Below are 14,108 nucleotides of genomic sequence, written 5' to 3' on the forward strand. Positions count from 1 at the left end.
AGAGAAGATGAGGCTGCCCCATCCCTGGAAGTGCCCAAGGTAAAGTTGGATTTAGTGGGAAGTCCCCTGCCCATGGTGTTGGAAGGAGATGATCTTTCAGTTCCCTTCCAGCCCAAACCATTCTGGGATTCTGTGATGAAAGATTCTAATTATGTAAATAAATTAAAGAAATAAACAGTGAGTCCTCCCAGGTGAGTGGCCAAGGGCCACACCTTGGTCCCTTCCCCTGTGGCCAAAGGGGCTTCCTGAAGCTTTTGATTCTGAAGGAGAAAAAAAATAATGGTGAAAACAACAACAACAATTATCCAGCTATCAGCATGCAAAATTTAAGCATCTCCAGCTTCTAAAATTAATAAAGCCCAAGTTTTTATGCTTGTCATCTCCAAATGATGCTGGGCAGCTGCAGAGGATGAGATCAGCCCATGCTGCTGTGCAGGGGAGAGCTGCAGCCCCACAAACCAGTCTGGAAAATTCCAGGGCCATTTTGGCCCTTCCTATTCCATTCCATTCCCATTCCCATTCCCATTCCCATTCCCTGTGCACCCACCCACCCCACAGCATTTCTGTGCTCCCCTTCACCCCCTCAGGAATATCCCACCCTGCAGACAAATGGAAAAGCCTCCAGTTCCCCAGGCTGGGATTTAGAGTTTGAACAAAACAACGCTGGGACAATTCAATATTAAATTCCAGAGCTGTAGTTCCAGTCTCTGGAGTTGCCAAGCTCTTTGCTCCATGGTTCTACAGAGCTTTCTCTCTTCAGGCTGAACTGCAAAAATACCTGCTAGGACAGCTTGAAAAATGTCCACTGAACCATTTTTCCAAGGGAAGATTATGCTTTCATTTAACTGGAGAAAGCTCACCAAAAGCAATCTGATTTCCTTGAAAGTGTTTGACTTGTTTTATTGGAAAATAAAATGACCAAAACCTGAATATTGAGAAATACCACTTTGAGCAGTGAAAGATAATAAAGTTTTGGTCACTAATCCTTTATTTTTATTACCCAACAAGTGTCAATGCTTCCCTTTCTTCCCTGGACACATCACAAATGAATATTTTTCCTGGACAGGCAGGACTTTCACTTTACATTCAGACATCTTGGTAAAAGCAGAGACACTCAAGATTGTGTTTTTCATCTGCCTGGCCAAGGATCCAAGAGCAGTTCTCGAGCAGGGCTGTGTCCATGAGGCCACCAGGGTGTCCCAAGGGCAGTTTGTCCCCATGGAACATTCCAGCAGTTGTGTTCTTGAAGGCAGTGAGAGAGGGAGCTCCTGGGCGTGGGGGCTGACAGAGCAGGTAGCTCTTTACAGCTTCTTTAAAGCTTCCCTGGGTTTATCCCACACCTTCTGCCTGCAGATTGGGCAAATCCAGCTCAGTTCCCTGCAAAGGAGGGAGGACAAGACCTCTGTGACTCCAGAGGTCCAGAGACAGCACCCTCATCCTGCTCTCCAACTCCTCTGCTGTCACCCCCACTAACCCAGCCCAGAATATATCACAGAACCTTTCTCCAAATCCCTTTCCTAGCATTCTCTTGGGAGACAGGAGCCTCCCTGCACTAAGATTGACTCAACCACCCACATTTGTAGGGTTAATGGCCTAAAAAGCTTTAGATTTAGCTGTTCTGAAAAGCAATTTCCACCTCCCCATCTCCCCCAACTCAAGCAGCCCTTTGGTCTCCACTGAATAATTCATGGCGTTTCCCAAGGTTGTTGTTTTTCTTTTTTCCATGAAGGCAGGCTATGAATACACCTGCTTGTTCTTGATTTTTCTAATGAATAATCCTGAATTATCCATGAAATGCTAAATGGCACCATGATCTCATCAGGCATTAACCATGCATGAGACAAGCTTAGCAACCAGGCAAAACACACAGCAGCCCAAGCTGGAGACCACTTCAGCCAGGATGGACTTTCCAAGTACTTAACAAGGCAGGAAACAAGAATCTCTTTCCTAGAGATAAGGACATCAGCACCAGGAGAGATCAAAGAGACTGGGCTGGGGCTGCAGTGCTTTGGGATTTCACTCCCACCCTGACAAGCTTCATCAGACTCAGTTAAGCCCTGTTTTTCTCTTTAATTCTTATTTTTTTCCCTTCTTCTTCCTTTTGTTTGTCCCCTCTTTCCCCTTTCTGGGCTTGTCTGCTGCAGTAGAAGCATCTGCAAGGGTAAGACTAACACCTTCAGATGATGTATTTCAAGGGCAGCATGAGCAGAAAAAGTCTCAATTTGAAGAAATTTTTCAGTTGAGAGTCAACTCACAGAAAATTCTGATCACTGGCCGGTGATATTGAGAGAAAAGCAACTAAAGACCTTTATTCTCCTTTCTTTCCCCCATTCCAAAGGAAAACCAGCCCAAGAGAAATGTGGGGTGGGTTGGTGTTGTCGTGCCTGGTTTTTGCACGGAGCTGGGCTGGAGCTGGGGGCTGGAGCAGGGCCCTGCAGGTGCAGAACCATCATATTTCACCAATAAGAGACCCATCAGCTCCAAAACACACCTGGATCCCAGCCCCAGTCCCTGCTGACTCCCTCCAGGGCAAGGTGAGAGTGAGATGCTCAAATTTTGCTTCCATAGAATCCTGGAATGGTTTGGATTGGAAGGGACCTTAAAGATCACCCAGTTCCAGCCCTGCCATGGCAGGGACACCTTCCACTATCCCAGGCTGCTCCAATCCCTGTCCAACCTGGCCTTGGGCACTGCCAGGGATCCACAAATTCCCTGAGCAAACTCCTGTCCTCCTCCCTGTCCTCAGAGAGAGGAATTTCTTCCTAATACCCCCTCTAACCCACTCTCTGTGAGCTTGATGCCATTCCTCCTTGTCCTGTCTCTCCAGGCCCTTGTAAATAGTCTCTCTCTTCCTTCTTGGCTCCTTCAGGCATTGTAAGGCCACAATAAAATCACTCTGAAGCTTCTCTTCTCCAGGCTGAAGAATCCAAATTCTCTCAGCCTTTCCTCCCAGCAGAGCTGCTCCATCCCTCTGATCATCCTGGTGCCTCCTCTGGTCTCACTTCAGCAGCTCCAGGTCCTCCCTGAGCTGGGAAGTGGCTCTGCAGGTGGGGGGCACTGGCAAAGCCACAGCACTGGGGAAACTGAGGCACCGAGGAGCCAGACTTGCCCAAACCCTGCAGCAAGGTCAGGTGCTTCAGCTTCAATAATCTGAGGCTTCATTTAATCACAGTCCCTTTTCTCCCCTCCACTCCAGGAGCCTGGTGTGCTTCATTCCCTTTCTGATCAAAGCCAGAGTGAGCTGGAAAATGGGGATGGTTTACAGTTACCTAATCATCAGCTTTCCAGTCCCTTTATACACTGGAGCCAAAGGTTTGAGTCCCACCAGGATTCACAACCTTGTTTTGCTTTAGGAAGTTCTCTTCTGAGGAGAGATTTAAACCCCAGATCCATACTGGGGAGATGTTTCCTCAGAGGGATCAGAGAGGTAAAAAACTGCAGCCTGGCCCTAAATCACATTTTCCTACATCATTTGAGGTCCACAACCTCCATCCTCTGCTCAGGCATCCTGACTGTGCAGGCCTGGGCTCTGCAGGATGTTTGCAGGGGAACAGGCTGCTGATTTCACTTTGAAGCAGGTCCTGATCCTGATGTCCCGTGCTCCGTGTGCTGACCCAGTGGCTTGCACAACACGACTGGGAAGAAACAGAGTGATTAATGCTGAAGAAAACTTCTGGAAGCTGCTGTGGCAAAGTGACTGCATGAAGTTTTGAGTAACTTCAGCTCAGCATTACTCAGTTAACCCCTCTGTGCCAGGAAATGCTTGAACATACTAAAAACTAAATACTAAACCAGGACAAATACCCTGCCCTTTCTGAGCTAGGAATGAAATCCTGTTTACAGCTGTGCTAACAAATTCCAAGGAAAAGCAGAAAGCTGGAGCAGCTCTTCCTGCAGTAAGCATGGCCCTAAAGGCATGAGAATACTCATAAAGCCCCACTCATGAACCAGACATCCTTCTTTCTCATTACTCTGGTGCCTGGGCTTGTGGAGATACCCAAGGTGAAACTCTGGGAGTTCTCACACTGCAGGATTTGTCACACAGCCAGCCCCTGCCCTGGCACCCTTTGGACAAGGGCAGCAGCAGCAAAGAGCCAGCCACCTCCTGACACCAAACCAGGGTTTCCATGCTCAGGGTGAAAAGGAAAGTGGTTGGAAATCCCCCTTTCTCCTACCTGCTCCCTCTTTAGGGCAGGGAGAAGGATTTTGTGGTATTTGCACAGCACCCTCGAAGGGACTTCGATGTCTTTGAAGCCTCCAGCTGCTCCTTCAGAGCCCCACTAAACTCCCATTGATCCAGAATAAAATCCAAAGGGGGAAAGCCCCAGTCATCAGGATGTTTTTATAGATAAAATTAATTTTGTTATCTCTTTGCTTCTGTGGATGGCTCTGAAGCACAGAGTCTAATGTCATGTCTACATGGCAAAGCTGTTTGGGGATGTCGTTCCCTACCCAGGCTTTTCTGCTGGAGCCAAATATTTATTGTGTCTGGAGCAAGAAGCTTGTAAAATGCAGAGGTGGGAGGTTGTTTTTCTTGTTGAATAGGCACTGAAGTAGCCTGGTTTTTGTTTGCCTGTTTTGTGTGCAGGGAAGTCCACAAGAAGAAGCAGGTGGTGCTGGATTTAACACCCACATTTTAGCTGTCACTGAAAAGGTAAAAAAACACATTTTAGAGTACACCAGGAAAACAACCCAATTTCAAGCACAGGAATCCATGCAAATAAGCTTCCACTAGTTAGTCCATGTTGCTCCAAGCCCCATCCAGCCTGAACACCCCCAGGGATGGGGAAGCTGCAGCTTCTCTGGGCAGCCTGTGCCAGGGTTTTACCACCCTCACAGAGAAGAATTTCTTCCTGATATTTAACCTAAATTTTCCCTCTTTCAGTTTGAACTCATTAGTCCTTGTCCTACCCATCAAACACAGAAATACTGGGCAGAAAAATCTTATATATTCCAGCTAATTCAGGGTGACACTTGGTACTAAAACATTCACAACCAGTTTCTCCATGAAGTGGAATATTCAGGGAACCATTGCAACAAATCCTTATTGCTGGGTCCTGCTCATCAGCAGCAAGGAGCTGACAAATTCAGGGAGAAATGTGGTTCATTTTGTCCTGACAGATGTCAGAAGGAGCAGACAGAGCCCAAATCTCATCTCACAGCATCATCACTGATTCCAAAGTGTCCTGTGAGCTGGCAGAGGGATCGGAGTCAGACCTGAGTGTGTGACACACTTTGGGCTGCCTCAGCTCAGTTTAACAATCCTGTTCCTAAGTACAATTTGTATTTAAAACCCTGGAGACACAGTCATCCAATTATAGCAAGCAGAGAGAACTGGGAATGATGTGAATTCTCAAAAGAAAACGGAAAAAAAATAAAAACCAGGAGAGTAAATGAAGCAACAAAGGGCAGATGGTAAGGGAGGCTGGAAGAGGGCAGCAGGGGCTGGCCAGGGATACAGCTGGGGTTGGGAGGATGAGGAGGCAGCAGGAGAGGAGCAGAGGGAGTTCAAGGAGTCCCGGTCAGAGGGACACAGTAAGTGGATTTAAGGGAACAGAGCTGATGCAAGTCCCGTGCTCTGGGCTGGGGGAAGGTCTGATTCACAGCAAGGCCGAGTCATTTCCCAGCTTAGCCCGAGCTCTCTGAAGCAGGCTGACAGCAATCCTGGCCTGCCCTTCTGGCAAGGGATACTGGGCACAGTCTGGGTTCAGGACAGCTCTGAGTTTACCTGCACTGGCCCATCTCCAAAGTCAGCTCTGCCACAGCCTTGGAGACACAGCCCAAACCCTGGGTACAGCCAGGGAGGGGCATTTAGGGGATGGATATTCCTGGGTAGGATTGGAGCTGATGGTTACAGCCTTGAAAACCGGTTTGCAAGAGCAAGCTGTGCCAGGAAGGCAGCACAAAACAGCAAGTAACCCACCTAAGAAAGCAAATTGGGTGGCTGGGAGGATGCAGGGGTGGATAAACTGCGGTGGGACAGGATCCAGTAAATTGCTTTCCAGTGGCTTGGGACTTTGTTGTAGGTTGTCCTGAGATTTTTCCAGCCAAACCCCTGTGCTTGATGTACCTTGGATATTTGTGCCTAGGTGTTGTTGTTATTTTACCATGGTTTTATCATCATCTAATAAAGAGTGGGATTCCTTTTTGGCATCCCTGGCTCCTTCCTGCTCCCTTGGGCCCCAGAGCAATGCCTGGCCCTTGGATTGTTTTCCAAACTGCTCTCTAAAGGCAAGGACAACACCAGAGGCACCTGATCCCAGACTTCCAACCCAATTCCACACACAGCCCTGGCCATGAAATCCACCCCCACGATTTTGGGAGGCAGGGGTTAAGCAGCTGCAGACAAATGAAGTGCTGTGGTTTATGGGAGCATTGGAGGAGCTGCAGCTCCCAGAAGGAGTTGGAGCAGCGTGGAAAAGGCTGTGCCCACCCATGGAGACACACCGAGCTGGGGACACAAACTCTGCTTTGCAAGGCACTGCCAGGCTGGAGCAGGGAAGGAGCCTCCCTCCTCGGGATGCTACAGGGAGAAGAGGGGAGCAGCTCTGTGCCCTGCTCACCCTGGACAGTGTCTCACCCTGTCATCCCTTCCCTCTGCTGCAATGTGAAAAAAAAATAAATCAAGAAACCTGATTTTTGTAAATATATCTCTTTGAGCTATGCCCATCTTCCCTTTAGCACAGGATTTGGGGCTTGCATTTTGGTTTATTCCTTTTTTAATACATTGAAAAATGTATTTTTGAGCAAGACTCGTCTGGTTGAGGTGTGTTCCATGGGCAGGACAGCAGGGCTGAAATCTCTCCCTCTTCCCAAGCTCCTGTAGAAGCAAAGCACTGCAGAAACCTCAGCTGGTTTTCTCACCCTGCACCAAGCACCTCTCTGTGCCTCCACCCTGTCCCTCCTCCCAAGGGTGCTCCAGCCCTGAAATAAGCTCCAGAGACAACAGATCCCAGAGCAGGAGCAGCCTTCAGGGAATGCATCTTCCCCCCACCCCACTGGCTTGGAAGGAGCCTTAAAAATGCCAAATTCCAGTATATTCCATTACACCATATAATCTCAGTTTAAGGCTCCCAAGCATGCCTTTAATTTAAGCTTAATAAAGCTGTTATTGTCCACTCATTAATGAGTGCTTATTAAAACCATATTTATTGCACATGGTGCTGAGAGATCTCGCGGGGAGCCCGCGGCAGCAATCCCTCCCTCCAGCCCGTGGTGTTTAACGAGGGATCCATGTGGACAGGGCTGGGAATTCCCAGCAAATGTGTTTCTAATAAGCACTTGTCTCAGCTGAGGTGCTGTGCACATACCTGTGGGTGCACCCACACCAGATGCAAATGAAATGCAGATTTAGGAGCTGAGTTTTCGCAGTTTTGGCGCAACTTTGGGACAGGATGAAAACACGTTACGGTGTGGCACCTAACAACAACAAAAAAATCAGGGTTATATTAATTTATAACAGTTTTAAAGATATTTAGAGGGGGTGGTGGGCAGCATCCAGACCCTTCTGCATCCTCCCTGCTGCCCAGCACTACCCCCAAATCAAACACTGGGACCACAGGCCTGAAAATTAATTTTATCCTGAGGCTGACAGACTCAGATATCCAGAGATAATATCAATACCAGAAGAAAAGCCCTGTGCAAGCACCAGGCTTTCTGCTTCCCATAGCCCAAGGATAAGAAATAATCTGCTCTTGGTGTAAAGCAAGCTGGCATTGCTCAGTTTTATGACTAGGACTTGCAGAAAACAAAAGCCTTTTCTGCATCCCAGAAACTGCATTTTCAATTCCATGTCTATAGACTGGAGCCTCCTGATTTGGGTGCTGGGATCCCAATTATTGAAATATCAAGAGTCACACTGCAGATAAGGAAAGTGCATGAGGAAGAGGGATCTGACAGGAAAGGCATCTTACCTTGGCACCCACCCTCTGCTGTGTCCTGAGCCATCAAAGGGAAATCAGTCCCCAACAGAACTGTCTGGGATGGGGATCCCCAGGGAATTACAGAGCTCTCTGTGCTTGGGATGCTCTGGGATCCCTCTCACACCAGTCACCAGCTCATTGTGTGGCAGGGATGTTTGTCCCTCTTTGGGATCATTCCCACTATCAAATAATGATGTCTGGGATGCACAAACCACTGACCCCCACCTGCAGCACTTGACCCACCCGAGTCACTTCCAGGTTTGTTTGCTCAGCCCCAGGAACCTCTCTGGGTCTTACAGAGGGGGCTTTCTTAGCTCTGACTTTTGGAACATTCAAAAACACTCCCCCTCCTTCTCATTCCTTGTTTTTCCTCTGAGCAGCTTAGCCAGAAGTTGGGGGCAGGAGGGGAAACACTGCCAGAAAAGCTCCTAACAACCCTCTTTGGAGACAGGGTTTATACACTCAGCTGTCCCTTGTAAACTAAGCCCTGTGTGAGATTTTTTTCCCAAACCTTTCAATCCCCTTCCTTGCCCTCACCCCTCCTGCTTTCCTCATGCTGCAAATATGCAGAAAAAAAATACTTGGGTACAAGAATGTCCTTTTGTGCTGCAGGAGACAGGGGGCAAGAGGAAAAATAAAACAACTCAGGCTGCAAAGAGGCGGTGGGGAAGCATCAGCATTGCCTTGGCTGTCCTTCCCTGGAGGGCTCCAGCGGGATTTTGTGGATGGAGAAAGATCCCTCTTCCAGACCCAGGTGCCCCAGGCCACAGTGTGGCTAAAACCCACCACAGCAACATCACCCCCATGATCTGTAAGTGGAAGTGACAGCATGGAGAGGCTGTGCTGGGATTGTTTTCCTGAAGTCTGTGGGCTGGGGAGGTTCAGGTGTTGTTTGAGCAGACAAGATCAAGGTCTACACACGGAGCAATCCTTGGTGGGCACTACTGATCCTGGCAGGGAGCAGGGAAAGGGAGTCCCCTGCGAGGTGGGAGAGACTTTTTCATGGAAGCACAGTGTTAACTGTGTGGGATCTCACTTATTTCAGCTGGAGAAGGAACCCATCCTGCTGGCATCCCTTTGCAAGGCCCTTGCTGCGCTGGGCCCCGTCCCTGCAGGACCTGACATGGCCCAAATCCTTTGGAAAAGGGAAGCACCGAGCACTTTCTAGCTTGGAGCAGGATTAAAAAGCCCCAACAAGCGGGATTTGCTCTGTTGTGGTGAGGATGGATGTGTCAGCACAGCGAGGCTCCGAGGATTCCCGGCTTCGGCTGGGACAGGATCACAGTGCAGGAAGGAATGTTCTGGAGAAGCGTGTCCCTGCTGAGCAGATGTGTGTTCTCTGCACGCCTGGGAGAAGAAACTCCAGCTAATCCAGGCAAGCCAGGGCTCTGTCACCTCCGGGGCGGGAAGAGCACGGGGAATGGCAGCAGGTGCCCAGGAGCACGGGGCCGTGGCAGCAAGCTGGCAGCAGCAGGAATTACTCAGAACATCCTCAGCACGGCCCTAGGATGAGCTCAGGAACAGCTCAGGGCTGGGTGATGCCGTCCCTGGAGCCATCACGTCATGGGAAGGCATCGCCGGTGTTGGAGCAGGTGGGAGCTGCAGGCCGCGGTCCGGCTCGCTGACATCTGTGATGGACGAGCGCCGTGCCTGCAGCGCGGCCCTGAACCCGGCGCCTTCGCTCCTGACTTCATGGAAATGTTCCACACATGGAGCTGGCCCCTTCCCAAAGCTCCTGCCTCCACAGGGACTCGCTGCTCACGGCTCCACAGACGGATGTGCCGCAGGGAAGGAGCAGCAGGAGCCATCCCCAGGCCGCAGGACACGGCTGGCAGCATTGCCTGTCTTCCTCGGGCAGGGAAGAACCAGCCACCTCCTGCATTCCAAAAGGGCTCCTTTCCAAGCTGACTGTGCAAGGAGAACCCCAGGGGTCACCAGCCTTTAGGCATGAGGTGTAAAACAGCAGGACACATCCCTTGCCAAGCTATGCTGCACCCAGGTGCCAAGCAAGAGGTAAAATCCTTTAATATTCAGGAATTGGGAGAGGGTGAGGTTGGATATCAGGGAAAGGTTCTTCCCCAGAGGGTGCTGGGCATTCCCAGGGAATGGCACAGCCCTGAGGCTGCCAGGGCTCCAGGAGGGGTTGGACACTGCTCCCAGAGATGCCCAGGGTGAGATTGTTGGGGTGTCTGGGCAGGGCCAGGAGCTGGGCTGGGTGATCCCTGTGGTCTTTCCCAACTCAGGATATTCTATGACTCCATGAATTGGAATTCAAGACAGGAAAGGTCAGAAGATTTCTGCACTCAGGGCCCTGACAGCTCCCTGGTGCCTGGGGCTGTTTTCAAACCCCTTCCATCCCTTTACAGAGTCCAAACCCGAGGAGGGTCTTGTTTTTATTAAAATAAATGTTTTACATCTTTTATAACCTCGCTGCCAGCTGGATGGCTGCACTCTCAGGGCAATTATATGCATCATCTAAACATCATCTAAAATGAAAGGACTTCATTTAATTGGGTTATTTAAATGACATGTTTGATGGAAAAAGCCAAGCAGACTTAACAGGATATTTAATGCTCACGTTCGTTTGCATGAGTACAAAACATTATCTGAAAGCCTGGGAAATGAAGAGCAAAATTCCTGGTGACTTCAGAGGCTGTGGGCCAGATGTTGGCAAAGAAAGGATCAGAGAGATGACACAGGAGCTGCCACCTGGAGAGAGTGGCACCACTGCCACGGGGGAGGTTTCTGAAGGGAATTCTCCCTTTGGTCACAAGCCTGTGGGGTTTTTTTCTCTCCTACACAAATAGTCCTGCCCAAGAGTTTAAACTGTTTTTTCCTCCTGCTTTTCTCCTGATTTCCTCTATGTGGAAAAGAAAGCACAAAGATGTTTTAAAAATGGAAAGTGCTTTCCCTTCAGCAAACCAAACCTCAAAGCACATCTGCTGTTGAAAAACAAGAGAACTGGGATTTCACACCAAACCCAAGAGGTGTAGTTCCGATTCCTCCAACTCCTTACTCCCAAATTTGAGTAGTCCAAACCTAAGTGGAGATTTTTAGTCTATTTTAGAGGCATGACAGCAAAATACTTCCAATTTCATTACCTTCTAAAATACACACACTGCAGGTGCTAGGGGCAGAAGGCACAGGGTGGAAGGTACAGTCCCAGGCATCACACCAAGCACCACAGCATTAAAAAAATCCAACAAAACCCCAGCCAAACAACAACAACAACAAAACAACCCCAAACCCACCACAAAAACAACCTCCCCCTCCACTTTGCACAGACAAGCTGTGTGTAACCTTTTCAGGTGGTGTTACCTCCATTCTGCTGGAACACACAGAGCTGAGACAGCTCCTCTTTCTGCACAGACAGTGAGCAGTGCTGAGAGTTAAAAGCCAATTCCTAAATGCCATATTCAATATTTTCTCCTGCTGAAACATAGAACAGCAAATACAGCAGATGTAAAAAGAGAATACAGAGAACTGTCCTTGGGAAACAGATAGGAAAGACACATCTGTTAGACTTAAATGAGTAATTACTGGGAAAGTTTTAGATTCCACTGACTGCATAAAGCATTTTGAAACATCCTTTTCCACAGTTTCTCAGGAAGAATGAGACATGGACCTTTCATGCTTTCCTAGGTGCAGCTCCAAGTTATCCCTATGAGTGATGCAGTGCCTGAGAGTCAGAGCACTGGCCACAGCTGCTCCCAGCAGGCAGGCTCCAGGCATCCAGGCATCCTCCATGGAGCTCCTGCTGCCCTGTGCCCAGAACAGGGAAGATTATTACAAGGAGCAGCTCCAGGGCTTTTCCCTCTGCCCCTTCCAGCCCAGGAAGCGGCCAAAAATGTCAGGAGTGAGTCACCAGCACTGGAAAGGCTCGTGTTGCTGAGCCCAGCTCTTGGCTCTTCCATGACACAACCCTTGGCACTTGGCCCTCTTTAAACTCCTTTAAACTGAGGGTCCATAACTCTGTCCCCTGCTCCACAGGTCTGTCACCATGCCACACACACACTCTCCCTGCTCCCCAGCACTTCAGGACAAAACAGTCCACGAGGCTGAAGGAATAAGAGATGCCTCCTGAAGCTGTGAGAGCTGCTCTTAAATCCTGACACCTCTCGAGACGTGAAAAGCTTTGGAGGTGAAAAAGCTTTTGCTGGTCAGGAAGGCAGCAAGGAGAGTAATTCCCTGGGAATTTCCTGGCCACAGGCAGCCTACAGCTGTGGGAATGGGCTTTAAAACAGGTGGGGAAGGCAGGGTGGGGTGCAGCAGGCAGTGAGAGGAAAAGGAGAATGTTGCACACAGGTAATCTGCCTGGAAGGGGAAGGGAAAGGAGCTCAGACTCCTGGGATTCAAATCCTCCAGGATTTGCCTCCACAGGGCTGCATTTGGTGGCTGCTGGGGGCACAGCTCAGTGTGAATGGCAGTGGTGTTGGCACTCCAGGCACGCCACCCTCCCTGTATGAAGACATTCAGATCCTCACCAGAACACCTTTTAGTAATAATAAAGTATATAATAATTTAGTAATAATAGTAATAATAATTTTCATTATGAGGTCTATAGTGACAGGACAAGAGGGAATAGCCTTAAAATGAAGGAGGGGAGGTTTAAATTAGAGATTAGGAAGAAATTCTTCCCTGTGAGGCCCTGGCACACAGAGGGTGTGGACTCTCAACCCCTGGAATTGTTCAAGGCCAGGTTGGCCAGGGCTTGGAGCGACCTGGGATGATGGAGGGTGTTACAGTGGGGCTGGAATGAGATGAGCTTTAAAGTCCCTTCCAACCCAAACCCTCCTGGGATTCTACAATTATCCTTTAGCATGATTATCCCAATTTGATGCTCAGCACCACCTCACCCTGCCCACCCCACTGCAGTTTCTAAACCCCCTCCCTACCAAGAGAACAATTCCCTGACTGCAGTTGTGCTGGATTTTGCTGCAGTAAGATCTGCAAGTCCTGTGCTTTCACACAGAGCTCTGAGCAAAGAGAAAGCTCTTCCAACAGGTTCAGGTGAGTCCAACTCACCAGACCCGGCAGAATCCCAGGAAAACCCGTCCATGGCTTGGACCTGCACCTGGGGAGGTCTGTGGGGAGGAAAAGAGCCCTGGAAAAAAAATGAAAGTCTGAGAAATTTACTGAGCTTGGCTTGGTATGTGGTTGTGCATCAGAGCTGGGTAAATGAAGATCTCAGAAAAAAGTTTGGTTTGGCTCAAGCCAGAACAAACATTTTCTAAAAATGAATAAAGAAATTGAAAACCAGATCTCCAAATAGCTTCACTCCTTTTCCTGCTGTTTCCAAAACTCCACTTCTTCTGGTGAATTAACTTTTTGGACCTCCTACAATGAAACAGCCACTTCTGAATACAAACAGAGCAACCCAGAGCACGTTCAAATAAACACTCTCCTTGTGTATATTTGTATCTTTCATCATGTACTAAGTTTTGTGTAGGACTTATTTGTATTTGTAAACTTTGAGATAAAGGTACTTTGAGAGTTTAAATCGATGTAACATCAGACATCCAAATAAACTGCAGCACAAATCCAGATTTACCTTTTCCCTCTTATTTCATACTTGAATTTCTTCCTGCCCATAACCAACAACAACAAAACCAATGAAGAAAACTGAGCACAAACAACCTTGTTCACTCGATTCCAGGCTGCAAAAAGCTCAAGGATTCAATCTACAAATCCAGCCAGAAGATTCCAAAAATGGTTGTGGGATTGGCAGCAGCAAGAGATTAATCACTTTTAATGATACTTAACATTCCCACCTCAAATTAATTTAGGTCTTTACGAACCATTTGATTTCAAAATGGGTGAAGAAAACTGGCAGCAAAATGCACCACAAAAATGGGACTGCTGGGATCAGGGTAACCCTGAGTGTGAGCCCTGCTTCCTCACATGGCTCAAAAATGCAGGCAGACTGATGGAACAGGGTTTGGAGATGGAAAAAAAATCCCCCCAAAAAATCCCCAAATGGAGATGAGAAAAGGCAAAGTGTGTCTGTTTCTCTCCACAGCAGACAGGATGAGATGCACTAGGGATAAAGCACATCAAGGTCTCCACGTTTTTTAGTCCAGCATCCCCTGAAAACACAGACATGACCAAAAGTTTTATCCACTTATCATTTTACCTCTCAGCAACAAAACAGGGAACTTGGAGGTTTTGTCTGACAACTAGCCCAAG

General features: G+C 48.5%; 1 long non-coding RNA gene across 1 annotated transcript; it reads right to left on the reverse strand.

Annotated features, from left to right (window-relative positions):
* Positions 1-879: 879 nt before the first annotated feature.
* On the reverse strand, positions 880-12,133 carry LOC147649466 (uncharacterized). The gene is made up of 4 exons (XR_015278887.1): positions 7,914-12,133; positions 7,311-7,419; positions 4,453-4,646; positions 880-1,377 (listed from the first exon to the last, which is right to left on the reverse strand). It is a non-coding gene; the product is annotated as an uncharacterized LOC147649466 (long non-coding RNA).
* Between the last annotated feature and the right edge of the window lie 1,975 nt (positions 12,134-14,108).

Source organism: Cyanistes caeruleus, chromosome 23 (assembly GCF_971803275.1).
Source record: "Cyanistes caeruleus chromosome 23, bCyaCae1.hap1.1, whole genome shotgun sequence".
Classification (NCBI taxonomy): domain Eukaryota; kingdom Metazoa; phylum Chordata; class Aves; order Passeriformes; family Paridae; genus Cyanistes; species Cyanistes caeruleus.